The 17,199-nt window shown below is 49.9% G+C and overlaps 3 non-coding genes and 2 pseudogenes across 3 annotated transcripts; all 5 read left to right on the plus strand.

The window, feature by feature from the left end:
- The first annotated feature begins 2,184 nt into the window (after positions 1–2,184).
- Positions 2,185–2,354, plus strand: LOC130337977 (U2 spliceosomal RNA; annotated as a pseudogene).
- A 5,842-nt stretch (positions 2,355–8,196) lies between these two features.
- LOC130337966 (U2 spliceosomal RNA) lies at positions 8,197–8,369 on the plus strand (annotated as a pseudogene).
- Positions 8,370–10,456: 2,087 nt separating this feature from the next.
- Positions 10,457–10,647, plus strand: LOC130337989 (U2 spliceosomal RNA). Its single transcript, XR_008878769.1, has one exon. It is a non-coding gene; the product is annotated as a U2 spliceosomal RNA (small nuclear RNA).
- A 2,085-nt stretch (positions 10,648–12,732) lies between these two features.
- LOC130337990 (U2 spliceosomal RNA) lies at positions 12,733–12,923 on the plus strand. Its single transcript, XR_008878770.1, has one exon. It is a non-coding gene; the product is annotated as a U2 spliceosomal RNA (small nuclear RNA).
- A 2,091-nt stretch (positions 12,924–15,014) lies between these two features.
- On the plus strand, positions 15,015–15,205 carry LOC130337991 (U2 spliceosomal RNA). Its single transcript, XR_008878771.1, has one exon. It is a non-coding gene; the product is annotated as a U2 spliceosomal RNA (small nuclear RNA).
- Positions 15,206–17,199: the final 1,994 nt, after the last annotated feature.

Here is a 17,199-nt window from a genome sequence, read left to right on the forward strand (position 1 = left end):
TGCTACCTGCTTGCTGGCTAGCCAGCTAGCCAGCCCTGTGGGCCTTGCTGCTGCTGCAGCCAAAAAACAAAAGGTGGTGCTGCTGCTGCTTCTGCTGCTTCTGCTTCTGCTTGTGTCTGGCCGCTGTTGGAGCGTCCAGGCACAGGACTTCTGCTGCTGCTGACTAAATGGCCTCCTTAATTGGATCATTTGAGTAGCCAGCACACCTGTGCAGGTAGGGCATGACATGATAGGCAGCTGCCTTGATAGCGGGTGGGTGCTGAATGTTCCTAATTGACAAAATAAGATTAATGCTTATGAAGAAATATAAAATCTCATCCCTTCCCCAATATCGCGCCACACCCCTACCCCTTAATTCCCTGGTTGAACTTGATGGACATATGTCTTTTTTCGACCGTACTAACTATGTAACTATGTAACATAACATGGGGGGGGGGGGGGTCTCCTGGCTGTTCACACAGGTGTGTCATTGCTGTACATTGACCATGCATTGCTTCTGTGGTATTGCAAAGGCAAAGACAAATGCTTCCAGCCATCCATTGCACTAATGGATTGGTCATCAGCTGGCTGTCTATGTCCCGCATCAATATAGACCAAAGTACAGAGGGTTAGGCTATGCTATTGTGCACCTACCTGATGCATCAGAAGGTGCGAGGCCCTTGCTAAATTCTGTGCACAGACTTTGAGATCTATACTTTAGACTGTATCTAAACCTGCTCCAACATGGACTGACATTCTGGCCTACTTTCAGCCGATGCGACTTGTCTGTCGCTGAACAGTCGCTTTTTATGTATTCAGCACCTATGTATAATGTTGTAAAAATGCTCTAGAAGCTAAAGTCGCAGAAATGTCACACATATTTGGCCTGCAACTTTCTGTGCGACAAATTCAGACAGGAAAAATCAGTATAAATCCTTAGAAAATTATCCCCCAGTGTCTCCATCTGCTGGCGGTATTGAATAAGCATTGCTGCACTGATGGGGTATGCATTAGACGAAAAAAAAGAAGAAAAAGAAGAATAATACGCCCAGAAAAGAGGCGAAAAGGAGAAAAACGTAAAAAAACGTGAAAAAAAAGTAAGAGGAAGAGAAGGGAAAAAAAGGTGGAAATGGGTTTAAAAGTGATTTCGGCGGAGATATATATATATATATATATATATATATATATATATATATATATATATATACGCGCACACACACACATATATATAAACGTATTCTCCGTTGAGATATTGCAGCCGCTGCTGTGTCCAGGCCCAGGAGCCTTAGCACTGTGCTGTGATGTCACTCAATACCACTGACATCACTAGGTGTAAACAACATCTCTCCTTTGCTGTGTATGTGACTATGGAGCTGTTTGGTGATGTCGTCTATTATGGCCTTCATAGAAGCAACAGGAGATTGTTGCATCCATCTAGAACCCTCAGAACTACAGTGCTATGATGTCACTCACTTCCACAGGCCTTGCAGAGTGTAAACAACAACAACCCAGCTTTGTTGTGTATGTAACCATAGGGATTTGTGATGTCACCTAGAACCTTCACAGCAGCGACAGCTTTATGAGGAGCATCAGCACTGCTCTGCCTGAGAAGAAATATAAAATCTCATCCCTTCCCCAATATCGCGCCACACCCCTACCCCTTAATTCCCTGGTTGAACTTGATGGACATATGTCTTTTTTCGACCGTACTAACTATGTAACTATGTAACTATGTAACCATCACCGCCATAGGTTGTCAAATAACCCGGGTTTAACCCCACACAGGTAAGTCCAATGGGGTGCAGGCATGTCCTCTATGCTTACAGCTTCCCGTGGGTGTTGGTTTGATACCGTTTGGGGACAGCCAAGGAGGCATCTGCAGGCAACAAAGGTAGGTGTGTGCTTGTGTGTGTGTTTCCTATGCAGATCCTAAGCCCAGTGTCACATGCAAGTAGGAGGAGTAAGAAGGGTTCCTGGCAAATCCGGGTTATGGATTGCATTTAAAAAAGGCCCCGTGGGAGTGCAATGGGCCCCTGTCTTGCTGCTTAGCAATAATGGTATGGGTTTAGGTTCTGCTGTGTGTACTGGTGGTTGACTGCCCCCCAGCCCAGAGTGTGCATGGGAAATTGTCTGGCAGCCTCCCTGACAGCAAGCAGTGATAGTGCCCATGAAGGGCACCTTGTTGGGCCCGCCCCTTTCACGGTTATCGCTTCTCGGCCTTTTGGCTAAGATCAAGTGTAGTATCTGTTCTTATCAGTTATACTTACCTGGCAGGGGAGATACCATGATCGCTACGGTCTGAAGAACTCCAAGCATTGTGGTAGAGATTTTGCGTAGTACGATTGCAGTACTTTTCGTTCTTATTAGAACCGCATTTCTCTAGAGCATACCACCTGAAGATCGTCTCCTGCCTGCCTCGGAACATCTGAAGAAGGAGAAGATCTTGAATGACTGCAGCTCCGGAAGAAGCCGACGAAGAACCTGGAAGAAGGGAATCGGCGGTGAATTCCGGAACAGCGGCGAAGAGGAAGGCGGCGCAGAATCTTTTCGAAGAAACTCGCTGCCTCTGGAGAAGGATTTGCATAGCTCCTCCCACCGGGACCGGATCTGCATAGCTCCTCCCACCCGGGAAAGAAGACTTTGCGAAGCCGTCTCTCCACAGGCAAGCAAGGAAGCGGAAAAGAGCCTGCTGGAAGAAGCCATGGCCTCAACCAGCAAGTCCACCCAGGAGGCTGCAGGGCAAGGCCTGGAGGTCCAGCCCCAACCACAGCAAGCTTCAACCTCCACCACGGCAAGGCAGAAGGGCGGCAGAATTCCTAACCTGGAAGCTCCAACCCTGGAGCCCTGGATGAGGCAGACTGTTGCCTTGAAGCTCAAGCCCGTGGACGGAAGGGTGCCGGACATGTCCCACGACGTGTTCTGCAAGAAGATGCTGGCGGATCAAGGCTTCCCCACGGCTGACACCCTGGGAATAGCAACCTTCTTTTCGGGAATCTTCTACATCACCTTTGCCACCATTGGGACCTGTAGAAGATACTGGGAGGTGGTGAAAGCGGCGAGTCCCGAATCCCCTTTCTCTCGCTTTGTGGGCAACTGCCTTATTCAAAGAGAGGAGAGGCGGGTGACGGTCTCAATGCGGAACCCACACACCCCAGGCACGGACATCTCGACCTTCCTGAAGCGCTTCTGCACCGTGGTGAGGGAGCCCACCCGCATCCTGAACTCACTCGGATACTGGACCTGCAAGTGGTCTGTGGTCGTCAGACTCAACAAGAACCCTGCTTCTCCAGACGGACTACAGCACCTGCCAACGACATTTTCCTTGGGCAACTCCACAGGACTTATCTTCTACCCGGACATGCCGCAGACCTGCAGGAGATGTGGCAAGATGGGCCACGAGGGCAAGGACTGTACGGAGGATGCCTGCAGGTATTGCCGTGTGACAGGTCACACGACCAAGGACTGCCCCAAGAGCAAGACCTGCAACCTCTGCGGACTGGCAGCCCACAGCTACAAGGACTGCCCCCAGAGGGAGAGAACATGGGCATCTGTGGCAGCAAGAGCACCGAAGCCAGCCCCAGCTCCGGAGCCAACACCACGGATGGCCAAGCCGACCAAGGAGGGTAAGAAGGCGAAAGCCACCACCCCTGCCCCGTCCCGCCCCCTCCCCTGCCCCTCCCGCCCCATCCCCTGCCCCCTCCCGCCCCATCTCCTGCCCCATCCCGCCCCACCCCTGCCCCATCCCGTCCCACCCCTGCCCCATCCCGTCCCACCCCTGCCCCTCCTGCCCCATCCCGTCCCACCCCTGCCCCTCCTGCCCCATCCCGTCCCACCCCCGCCCCATCCCGTCCCACCCCCGCCCCTCCTGCCCCATCCCGCCCCACCCCTGCCCCCCGTACCCCACCCCGGCCCACCCCTGCCCCCCGTACCCCACCCCGGCCCACCCCTGCCCCGTCCTCCCCTGCCCGGCCCACCCCTGCCCCGTCCTCCCCTGCCCGGCCCACCCCTGCCCCGTCCTCCCCTGCCCGGGCACTCTCTCCTGCCCCCCGCCCCACCCAGCCTCCTTTCTCTCCTGGCCCAGCAGCACCTAACCCCCCTCCAGCTGCTGGTGCCCGCCCTTCGGAGGACTTTCCTGTGCTTCCTCCCCCAGGTACCATACAGAGGAAGAGGAAAGGAAGGGACAACGTATCAGAAGAGTCCCACAAAAGAAAAATAATCGAGACCTGCGAGACCCCTCAAGCTTCAGATGAGGAGGAGGAGATGGAGCAGGTCTGCGAGAGCCTTGAAGCTTCAGAAGGAGAGGAGGTGATGGAGCAGGCCCAAGTGGAGCAGGTCCAAGCAGAGCCAGTCCAAGCTCAATCTATGGAGGAGCTGCTGCAGGACCCAGAGGTTAAGAAAATCCTGGACACTCCGTCCAACACGGTCTACGACGAGTTCTTGGAAGGGCGCTACGAGAAGCCACAGGAGCCGACAGGCGCCAGAGAAGAGGACCCGTCCGACCAGACTGGTAACTAGTATCAGAACTAACCTCTCTTTTTATTCCCATGGCTGATCTCAACATCTTCTGCATTAATGTGAGGAGTATTAGAGCTTGGTTTAGATTTCAGACTGTTCTTACGTTCTTAGATTCCCAGAGGTGTGATGTTTACATGTTGCAGGAATGTGCTTTGTCTGCTTCTAGGTCTTACAACCATCTGGCCAGGCAGTGGCCTCACGGCCCTTCCTACTGGTCTGGTGGGGGCGACAATAGGTCTGCGGGGGTGGCCATCCTGATCAGGGGAGGTAACTTTGCACTTGATTCCGTCCGGGAGCTCGTCTGTGGCAGACTTCTTGTCGCAGACGGTTCCTGGGCGGGTGAGCCCGTGCGGCTCATCAACGTGTATGCCTCCCCTGAGAGGGATGTCCGACTGGAGGTTCTCCAGGCCCTGCGGGCTGAACTCGCCACCACTAGAGCAGTAGTGTTGGGTGGTGACTTCAACTGCCCCATTGAGGTGGACGGGCGCAGTTCTGGCACATCCGCCAATCTGGACGTGACGTCTAAACTGCTGATTGAGATGGTGACGGAGGCATCCTTGCAGGACGTTGTCGGGTCCATCGGGAACGGCTCCGTAAACTATACGTGGAGCCGCCCCGATGGCTCGCTCCGTTCTCGGATAGACTTCATCTTCACTTCGAGAGCAGTCAGAAAGGTGTCGTACTCTATGGTCCCCTGCTTCTTCTCTGACCACAGGGCCATTCGATTCCGGGGGACTCTGGGCCATGGATTCCCACCTGGCCCGGGCTCCTGGAAGTTGAATTGTGCCCTGTTGGAGCAGAGGGAGGTCATGGAGGAACTTAGGGATGCTTACCTTGTATGGCGAAATGACAAATGTCTGTTCAAGTGCATCAGCGATTGGTGGGAATATGTTAAAGTCGAATTCCGTTGTTTCTTTCAGGCAAAAGGCAGACAACAGGCGTGTGCGAAGAAGTGGGACTTGAGGAAACTGCAGCGCGAGCTGCGGTCCCTGCAGGACCTGCTCCAGTGTGGCTGGGACGTCAGGGAGGAGCTGGAGGAGACCAAAAAGAGCTTGAAAAGGCACTTTGAGGAGGAATCCAAGCGAATCGTCTTTCGTTCCAAGGTGGAGAACCTGGAGAAGGGTGAGAAATGTAACTCTTTCTTTTTCAGGAAGCTCCATGCCGGCCACACGCCCCTGACTGAGCTACGAGATGAGACCGGACACATGAGGAGCGGCAAGGAGGAAGTGATGGGGGTCGTCCACGACTTCTACAGCAACCTCTACGCCCCCAAGTCATCCGACCCCGAAGCCGCCGAGAGGTTCCTGTCAGGTGTCACTAACGTTGTTGATCCCGCAGGTGCGGCGGCTATGGACGATCCCTTGACGGTGGGGGAGCTGCTCTCTGCCGCTAAATCCTTTAAGCCCGGCAGGACCCCGGGCAGTGACGGTCTCCCGGCCGAGCTCTACGTAGCGCTGGGTGACCTGATCTGTCCGGACCTGTTGGAGGTGTACGAGGAGATGGTGGTGGGGGGCAGAATGCCTCCGTCGTTGAGGGAAGGGATGATCACGATCTTGTATAAGCGGAAGGGGGAGAGATGTGACCTGAAAAACTGGCGTCCCATCTCTCTCCTGAACGTGGACTACAAGATCCTCGCCAAGGTGCTGGCCAACAGGCTGAAACCTGTCATGGGGCAGATCGTCCATCCGGACCAGACCTGCAGCATTCCTGGCCGCAGGATTGCCGACAGCCTTGCCCTTGTGAGAGACACGGTCCATTACATCCAGGACCGCGGGGGCCGCGCCGCCCTGGTCAGCTTAGATCAGGAGAAGGCGTTCGACCGTGTCTCCCACGCATTCATGGACAGGGTTTTGCGCAGGCTGGGTCTGGGGAAGATGTTTTGCTCTTTTGTTAACGTTATGTATTTTGACATTTACAGCACGGTGTTGGTGAACGGCTGGAAGACTGACCCCTTTTCCATTCTTTCAGGGGTTAGACAAGGCTGCCCTCTTTCACCTCTCCTTTTTGTTTGTGTTATAGAGCTCTTCGCTGAGACTATCCGGCAGAATGGAGAGATCAGAGGGATCACCGCACCAGGACCAGATCGCCACGAGGTCAAGTGCTCGCTCTACATGGACGACGTGACCGTCTTCTGCGCTGACCAGCGTTCGGTGACTGCACTCGTCCAGACCTGCGAGGACTTCGGCAGAGCTTCGGGGGCAAAAGTCAACTGCGGGAAGTCGGAGGCCATGCTCTTCGGGGAATGGCACCTGGCTTCTCCCGCCCCCTTCCCCTTTGCCGTTAAGCCGGACTTCATTCAAATTCTTGGAGTCTGGTTCGGGAAGGAAGGAGCGGCCCTTAAGTCTTGGCAAGACCGACTAGGAAGGATAAACTCGAAGATCGGACTGTGGAGCTCCAGAAAGCTCACGATGGAAGGCAAGGCACTTGTTCTGCGGAGTGAAGTTTTGCCTGTGCTCCAATATACCGCACAGGCCTGGCCTCCCCATACCACCGTTTGCAAGGCCATCACCCGGACAGTGTTTGGCTTCGTCTGGGGCAAAATGGACAGAGTCAAGAGGACCGTGATGTACAAGGAACCCCGCAAGGGTGGGAAGGGAATACCCGACATCCCCGCTCTGCTGAGGGCCTCCTTTGCATGTGTCACGGTGCAGCGGACTCTTGTAGAAAAGACTGGCTCAGCGGGCAGGTCCATGTCTCGCTTGCTTCTCATGCCCCTCTGGAGACAGCTGGGCTGGGACAAGTGGGACAGCTCCATCCCTTACAACTGGAACACTCCCTGGTTCTATGGGGATGTTGTCCGGTTTGTGAGGGAGCACCAGCTGGAAGGACTGAAACCAGACCTATGGAAGCCGAAGACAATCCACAAGCTCATCCGAGCTAAGGACTCGACCGAGCTGGTTCCGGGACTCCCCGCAGCCACTGCAGAGACAGTTTGGAACAATGTGGCCTCAAAGCGGCTTACCAATGGACACAAGGACTTGTCGTGGATGGCCGTCATGGGAGGTCTCTCTCTCAGGTCATTCATGCATGCCCGCAACCTGTGCAAGACCCGGTACTGCCCCCGTTGCCCCTACGTGGAGGAAACATCTTTCCACGTGTTTTGGCAGTGCCCCTTTGCACAGGGTCTGTTGGACGCCCTAGAACAGGAACTCAGAGACTCAGTGCCCAGGAGCTGCCTATCGTACCATTCGGTGCTTTACGGCCTGTTCCCTGGGACCCACGACGTGGAGGCCATCCAGGAGGCCTGGCGCCTTATGAACTGTTTTAAGGACGCAGTGTGGCTTGCCAGGAACCGCCTCGTGATCAACAGGGAAAACATGTCCGTCCGGGACTGCCGCAGGTTCATCAAGAACCTGCTTAGAGACTATTCCATCTTGGACAGCTCGGCCGTTGATGAGGAAGAAGAGGAGTGAAGACCCCTCTCCTTCTCCCATGTCCCCCTGAAGATACAGCCCAACAGTTTGGCCCTGTGATCTGCCCCCTCCCTACCCCCACATAGTCGCCCACACCCCTACCCCGATCACAGATTGTATTATTTGGTTTTTGTTTGATCTCTTGTGCCTTTATATTGCAGGATTGAGCTGAATGTTAGAGTAGCATGGTGTGCGATGTATAGCTTAGGGAACCTTTGCTGTGTATCGTACTATCATGCTTTGTGTGACTGTAATTTATTGTACGACTTGTAATGACTGAACGGAAAATAAAGCTCTTTCAATCAAAAATCTGTTCTTATCAGTTTAATATCTGATACGTCCCCTATCTGGGGACCATATATTAAATGGATTTTTGAGAACGGGGGCCGATTTCGAAGCTTGCTTCCGTCGCCCTATGCATTGACCCGATATGGCAGTATCTTCGGGTACAGTGCACCACCCCCTTACAGGGTTAAAAAGAAAGATTCCTACTTTCATTGCTACCTGCTTGCTGGCTAGCCAGCTAGCCAGCCCTGTGGGCCTTGCTGCTGCTGCAGCCAAAAAACAAAAGGTGGTGCTGCTGCTGCTTCTGCTGCTTCTGCTTCTGCTTGTGTCTGGCCGCTGTTGGAGCGTCCAGGCACAGGACTTCTGCTGCTGCTGACTAAATGGCCTCCTTAATTGGATCATTTGAGTAGCCAGCACACCTGTGCAGGTAGGGCATGACATGATAGGCAGCTGCCTTGATAGCGGGTGGGTGCTGAATGTTCCTAATTGACAAAATAAGATTAATGCTTATGAAGAAATATAAAATCTCATCCCTTCCCCAATATCGCGCCACACCCCTGCCCCTTAATTCCCTGGTTGAACTTGATGGACATATGTCTTTTTTCGACCGTACTAACTATGTAACTATGTAACATAACATGGGGGGGGGGGGGGTCTCCTGGCTGTTCACACAGGTGTGTCATTGCTGTACATTGACCATGCATTGCTTCTGTGGTATTGCAAAGGCAAAGACAAATGCTTCCAGCCATCCATTGCACTAATGGATTGGTCATCAGCTGGCTGTCTATGTCCCGCATCAATATAGACCAAAGTACAGAGGGTTAGGCTATGCTATTGTGCACCTACCTGATGCATCAGAAGGTGCGAGGCCCTTGCTAAATTCTGTGCACAGACTTTGAGATCTATACTTTAGACTGTATCTAAACCTGCTCCAACATGGACTGACATTCTGGCCTACTTTCAGCCGATGCGACTTGTCTGTCGCTGAACAGTCGCTTTTTATGTATTCAGCACCTATGTATAATGTTGTAAAAATGCTCTAGAAGCTAAAGTCGCAGAAATGTCACACATATTTGGCCTGCAACTTTCTGTGCGACAAATTCAGACAGGAAAAATCAGTATAAATCCTTAGAAAATTATCCCCCAGTGTCTCCATCTGCTGGCGGTATTGAATAAGCATTGCTGCACTGATGGGGTATGCATTAGACGAAAAAAAAGAAGAAAAAGAAGAATAATACGCCCAGAAAAGAGGCGAAAAGGAGAAAAACGTAAAAAAACGTGAAAAAAAAGTAAGAGGAAGAGAAGGGAAAAAAAGGTGGAAATGGGTTTAAAAGTGATTTCGGCGGAGAAATATATATATATATATATATATATATATATATATATATATACGCGCACACACACACATATATATAAACGTATTCTCCGTTGAGATATTGCAGCCGCTGCTGTGTCCAGGCCCAGGAGCCTTAGCACTGTGCTGTGATGTCACTCAATACCACTGACATCACTAGGTGTAAACAACATCTCTCCTTTGCTGTGTATGTGACTATGGAGCTGTTTGGTGATGTCGTCTATTATGGCCTTCATAGAAGCAACAGGAGATTGTTGCATCCATCTAGAACCCTCAGAACTACAGTGCTATGATGTCACTCACTTCCACAGGCCTTGCAGAGTGTAAACAACAACAACCCAGCTTTGTTGTATATGTAACCATAGGGATTTGTGATGTCACCTAGAACCTTCACAGCAGCGACAGCTTTATGAGGAGCATCAGCACTGCTCTGCCTGAGCAGAACCATCACCGCCATAGGTTGTCAAATAACCCGGGTTTAACCCACACAGGTAAGTCCAATGGGGTGCAGGCATGTCCTCTATGCTTACAGCTTCCCGTGGGTGTTGGTTTGATACCGTTTGGGGACAGCCAAGGAGGCATCTGCAGGCAACAAAGGTAGGTGTGTGCTTGTGTGTGTGTTTCCTATGCAGATCCTAAGCCCAGTGTCACATGCAAGTAGGAGGAGTAAGAAGGGTTCCTGGCAAATCCGGGTTATGGATTGCATTTAAAAAAGCCCCGTGGGAGTGCAATGGGCCCCTGTCTTGCTGCTTAGCAATAATGGTATGGGTTTAGGTTCTGCTGTGTGTACTGGTGGTTGACTGCCCCCCAGCCCAGAGTGTGCATGGAAAATTGTCTGGCAGCCTCCCTGACAGCAAGCAGTGATAGTGCCCATGAAGGGCACCTTGTTGGGCCCGCCCCTTTCACGGTTATCGCTTCTCGGCCTTTTGGCTAAGATCAAGTGTAGTATCTGTTCTTATCAGTTTAATATCTGATACGTCCCCTATCTGGGGACCATATATTAAATGGATTTTTGAGAACGGGGGCCGATTTCGAAGCTTGCTTCCGTCGCCCTATGCATTGACCCGATATGGCAGTATCTTCGGGTACAGTGCACCACCCCCTTACAGGGTTAAAAAGAAAGATTCCTACTTTCATTGCTACCTGCTTGCTGGCTAGCCAGCTAGCCAGCCCTGTGGGCCTTGCTGCTGCTGCAGCCAAAAAACAAAAGGTGGTGCTGCTGCTGCTTCTGCTGCTTCTGCTTCTGCTTGTGTCTGGCCGCTGTTGGAGCGTCCAGGCACAGGACTTCTGCTGCTGCTGATTAAATGGCCTCCTTAATTGGATCATTTGAGTAGCCAGCACACCTGTGCAGGTAGGGCATGACATGATAGGCAGCTGCCTTGATAGCGGGTGGGTGCTGAATGTTCCTAATTGACAAAATAAGATTAATGCTTATGAAGAAATATAAAATCTCATCCCTTCCCCAATATCGCGCCACACCCCTACCCCTTAATTCCCTGGTTGAACTTGATGGACATATGTCTTTTTTCGACCGTACTAACTATGTAACTATGTAACATAACATGGGGGGGGGGGGGGTCTCCTGGCTGTTCACACAGGTGTGTCATTGCTGTACATTGACCATGCATTGCTTCTGTGGTATTGCAAAGGCAAAGACAAATGCTTCCAGCCATCCATTGCACTAATGGATTGGTCATCAGCTGGCTGTCTATGTCCCGCATCAATATAGACCAAAGTACAGAGGGTTAGGCTATGCTATTGTGCACCTACCTGATGCATCAGAAGGTGCGAGGCCCTTGCTAAATTCTGTGCACAGACTTTGAGATCTATACTTTAGACTGTATCTAAACCTGCTCCAACATGGACTGACATTCTGGCCTACTTTCAGCCGATGCGACTTGTCTGTCGCTGAACAGTCGCTTTTTATGTATTCAGCACCTATGTATAATGTTGTAAAAATGCTCTAGAAGCTAAAGTCGCAGAAATGTCACACATATTTGGCCTGCAACTTTCTGTGCGACAAATTCAGACAGGAAAAATCAGTATAAATCCTTAGAAAATTATCCCCCAGTGTCTCCATCTGCTGGCGGTATTGAATAAGCATTGCTGCACTGATGGGGTATGCATTAGACGAAAAAAAAGAAGAAAAAGAAGAATAATACGCCCAGAAAAGAGGCGAAAAGGAGAAAAACGTAAAAAAACGTGAAAAAAAAGTAAGAGGAAGAGAAGGGAAAAAAAGGTGGAAATGGGTTTAAAAGTGATTTCGGCGGAGAAATATATATATATATATATATATATATATATATATATATACGCGCACACACACACATATATATAAACGTATTCTCCGTTGAGATATTGCAGCCGCTGCTGTGTCCAGGCCCAGGAGCCTTAGCACTGTGCTGTGATGTCACTCAATACCACTGACATCACTAGGTGTAAACAACATCTCTCCTTTGCTGTGTATGTGACTATGGAGCTGTTTGGTGATGTCGTCTATTATGGCCTTCATAGAAGCAACAGGAGATTGTTGCATCCATCTAGAACCCTCAGAACTACAGTGCTATGATGTCACTCACTTCCACAGGCCTTGCAGAGTGTAAACAACAACAACCCAGCTTTGTTGTGTATGTAACCATAGGGATTTGTGATGTCACCTAGAACCTTCACAGCAGCGACAGCTTTATGAGGAGCATCAGCACTGCTCTGCCTGAGCAGAACCATCACCGCCATAGGTTGTCAAATAACCCGGGTTTAACCCACACAGGTAAGTCCAATGGGGTGCAGGCATGTCCTCTATGCTTACAGCTTCCCGTGGGTGTTGGTTTGATACCGTTTGGGGACAGCCAAGGAGGCATCTGCAGGCAACAAAGGTAGGTGTGTGCTTGTGTGTGTGTTTCCTATGCAGATCCTAAGCCCAGTGTCACATGCAAGTAGGAGGAGTAAGAAGGGTTCCTGGCAAATCCGGGTTATGGATTGCATTTAAAAAGGCCCCGTGGGAGTGCAATGGGCCCCTGTCTTGCTGCTTAGCAATAATGGTATGGGTTTAGGTTCTGCTGTGTGTACTGGTGGTTGACTGCCCCCCAGCCCAGAGTGTGCATGGAAAATTGTCTGGCAGCCTCCCTGACAGCAAGCAGTGATAGTGCCCATGAAGGGCACCTTGTTGGGCCCGCCCCTTTCATGGTTATCGCTTCTCGGCCTTTTGGCTAAGATCAAGTGTAGTATCTGTTCTTATCAGTTTAATATCTGATACGTCCCCTATCTGGGGACCATATATTAAATGGATTTTTGAGAACGGGGGCCGATTTCGAAGCTTGCTTCCGTCGCCCTATGCATTGACCCGATATGGCAGTATCTTCGGGTACAGTGCACCACCCCCTTACAGGGTTAAAAAGAAAGATTCCTACTTTCATTGCTACCTGCTTGCTGGCTAGCCAGCTAGCCAGCCCTGTGGGCCTTGCTGCTGCTGCAGCCAAAAAACAAAAGGTGGTGCTGCTGCTGCTTCTGCTGCTTCTGCTTCTGCTTGTGTCTGGCCGCTGTTGGAGCGTCCAGGCACAGGACTTCTGCTGCTGCTGACTAAATGGCCTCCTTAATTGGATCATTTGAGTAGCCAGCACACCTGTGCAGGTAGGGCATGACATGATAGGCAGCTGCCTTGATAGCGGGTGGGTGCTGAATGTTCCTAATTGACAAAATAAGATTAATGCTTATGAAGAAATATAAAATCTCATCCCTTCCCCAATATCGCGCCACACCCCTACCCCTTAATTCCCTGGTTGAACTTGATGGACATATGTCTTTTTTCGACCGTACTAACTATGTAACTATGTAACATAACATGGGGGGGGGGGGGGTCTCCTGGCTGTTCACACAGGTGTGTCATTGCTGTACATTGACCATGCATTGCTTCTGTGGTATTGCAAAGGCAAAGACAAATGCTTCCAGCCATCCATTGCACTAATGGATTGGTCATCAGCTGGCTGTCTATGTCCCGCATCAATATAGACCAAAGTACAGAGGGTTAGGCTATGCTATTGTGCACCTACCTGATGCATCAGAAGGTGCGAGGCCCTTGCTAAATTCTGTGCACAGACTTTGAGATCTATACTTTAGACTGTATCTAAACCTGCTCCAACATGGACTGACATTCTGGCCTACTTTCAGCCGATGCGACTTGTCTGTCGCTGAACAGTCGCTTTTTATGTATTCAGCACCTATGTATAATGTTGTAAAAATGCTCTAGAAGCTAAAGTCGCAGAAATGTCACACATATTTGGCCTGCAACTTTCTGTGCGACAAATTCAGACAGGAAAAATCAGTATAAATCCTTAGAAAATTATCCCCCAGTGTCTCCATCTGCTGGCGGTATTGAATAAGCATTGCTGCACTGATGGGGTATGCATTAGACGAAAAAAAAGAAGAAAAAGAAGAATAATACGCCCAGAAAAGAGGCGAAAAGGAGAAAAACGTAAAAAAACGTGAAAAAAAAGTAAGAGGAAGAGAAGGGAAAAAAAGGTGGAAATGGGTTTAAAAGTGATTTCGGCGGAGAAATATATATATATATATATATATATATATATATATATATATATATACGCGCACACACACACATATATATAAACGTATTCTCCGTTGAGATATTGCAGCCGCTGCTGTGTCCAGGCCCAGGAGCCTTAGCACTGTGCTGTGATGTCACTCAATACCACTGACATCACTAGGTGTAAACAACATCTCTCCTTTGCTGTGTATGTGACTATGGAGCTGTTTGGTGATGTCGTCTATTATGGCCTTCATAGAAGCAACAGGAGATTGTTGCATCCATCTAGAACCCTCAGAACTACAGTGCTATGATGTCACTCACTTCCACAGGCCTTGCAGAGTGTAAACAACAACAACCCAGCTTTGTTGTGTATGTAACCATAGGGATTTGTGATGTCACCTAGAACCTTCACAGCAGCGACAGCTTTATGAGGAGCATCAGCACTGCTCTGCCTGAGCAGAACCATCACCGCCATAGGTTGTCAAATAACCCGGGTTTAACCCACACAGGTAAGTCCAATGGGGTGCAGGCATGTCCTCTATGCTTACAGCTTCCCGTGGGTGTTGGTTTGATACCGTTTGGGGACAGCCAAGGAGGCATCTGCAGGCAACAAAGGTAGGTGTGTGCTTGTGTGTGTGTTTCCTATGCAGATCCTAAGCCCAGTGTCACATGCAAGTAGGAGGAGTAAGAAGGGTTCCTGGCAAATCCGGGTTATGGATTGCATTTAAAAAGGCCCCGTGGGAGTGCAATGGGCCCCTGTCTTGCTGCTTAGCAATAATGGTATGGGTTTAGGTTCTGCTGTGTGTACTGGTGGTTGACTGCCCCCCAGCCCAGAGTGTGCATGGAAAATTGTCTGGCAGCCTCCCTGACAGCAAGCAGTGATAGTGCCCATGAAGGGCACCTTGTTGGGCCCGCCCCTTTCACGGTTATCGCTTCTCGGCCTTTTGGCTAAGATCAAGTGTAGTATCTGTTCTTATCAGTTTAATATCTGATACGTCCCCTATCTGGGGACCATATATTAAATGGATTTTTGAGAACGGGGGCCGATTTCGAAGCTTGCTTCCGTCGCCCTATGCATTGACCCGATATGGCAGTATCTTCGGGTACAGTGCACCACCCCCTTACAGGGTTAAAAAGAAAGATTCCTACTTTCATTGCTACCTGCTTGCTGGCTAGCCCTGTGGGCCTTGCTGCTGCTGCAGCCAAAAAACAAAAGGTGGTGCTGCTGCTGCTTCTGCTGCTTCTGCTTCTGCTTGTGTCTGGCCGCTGTTGGAGCGTCCAGGCACAGGACTTCTGCTGCTGCTGACTAAATGGCCTCCTTAATTGGATCATTTGAGTAGCCAGCACACCTGTGCAGGTAGGGCATGACATGATAGGCAGCTGCCTTGATAGCGGGTGGGTGCTGAATGTTCCTAATTGACAAAATAAGATTAATGCTTATGAAGAAATATAAAATCTCATCCCTTCCCCAATATCGCGCCACACCCCTACCCCTTAATTCCCTGGTTGAACTTGATGGACATATGTCTTTTTTCGACCGTACTAACTATGTAACTATGTAACATAACATGGGGGGGGGGGGGGTCTCCTGGCTGTTCACACAGGTGTGTCATTGCTGTACATTGACCATGCATTGCTTCTGTGGTATTGCAAAGGCAAAGACAAATGCTTCCAGCCATCCATTGCACTAATGGATTGGTCATCAGCTGGCTGTCTATGTCCCGCATCAATATAGACCAAAGTACAGAGGGTTAGGCTATGCTATTGTGCACCTACCTGATGCATCAGAAGGTGCGAGGCCCTTGCTAAATTCTGTGCACAGACTTTGAGATCTATACTTTAGACTGTATCTAAACCTGCTCCAACATGGACTGACATTCTGGCCTACTTTCAGCCGATGCGACTTGTCTGTCGCTGAACAGTCGCTTTTTATGTATTCAGCACCTATGTATAATGTTGTAAAAATGCTCTAGAAGCTAAAGTCGCAGAAATGTCACACATATTTGGCCTGCAACTTTCTGTGCGACAAATTCAGACAGGAAAAATCAGTATAAATCCTTAGAAAATTATCCCCCAGTGTCTCCATCTGCTGGCGGTATTGAATAAGCATTGCTGCACTGATGGGGTATGCATTAGACGAAAAAAAAGAAGAAAAAGAAGAATAATACGCCCAGAAAAGAGGCGAAAAGGAGAAAAACGTAAAAAAACGTGAAAAAAAAGTAAGAGGAAGAGAAGGGAAAAAAAGGTGGAAATGGGGTTAAAAGTGATTTCGGCGGAGAAATATATATATATATATATATATATATATATATATATATATATATATATATATACGCGCACACACACACATATATATAAACGTATTCTCCGTTGAGATATTGCAGCCGCTGCTGTGTCCAGGCCCAGGAGCCTTAGCACTGTGCTGTGATGTCACTCAATACCACTGACATCACTAGGTGTAAACAACATCTCTCCTTTGCTGTGTATGTGACTATGGAGCTGTTTGGTGATGTCGTCTATTATGGCCTTCATAGAAGCAACAGGAGATTGTTGCATCCATCTAGAACCCTCAGAACTACAGTGCTATGATGTCACTCACTTCCACAGGCCTTGCAGAGTGTAAACAACAACAACCCAGCTTTGTTGTGTATGTAACCATAGGGATTTGTGATGTCACCTAGAACCTTCACAGCAGCGACAGCTTTATGAGGAGCATCAGCACTGCTCTGCCTGAGCAGAACCATCACCGCCATAGGTTGTCAAATAACCCGGGTTTAACCCACACAGGTAAGTCCAATGGGGTGCAGGCATGTCCTCTATGCTTACAGCTTCCCGTGGGTGTTGGTTTGATACCGTTTGGGGACAGCCAAGGAGGCATCTGCAGGCAACAAAGGTAGGTGTGTGCTTGTGTGTGTGTTTCCTATGCAGATCCTAAGCCCAGTGTCACATGCAAGTAGGAGGAGTAAGAAGGGTTCCTGGCAAATCCGGGTTATGGATTGCATTTAAAAAGGCCCCGTGGGAGTGCAATGGGCCCCTGTCTTGCTGCTTAGCAATAATGGTATGGGTTTAGGTTCTGCTGTGTGTACTGGTGGTTGACTGCCCCCCAGCCCAGA

The sequence above is a fragment of the Hyla sarda genome, unplaced genomic scaffold, assembly GCF_029499605.1.
Source record: "Hyla sarda isolate aHylSar1 unplaced genomic scaffold, aHylSar1.hap1 scaffold_511, whole genome shotgun sequence".
NCBI classification, from domain to species: Eukaryota; Metazoa; Chordata; class Amphibia; order Anura; family Hylidae; genus Hyla; species Hyla sarda.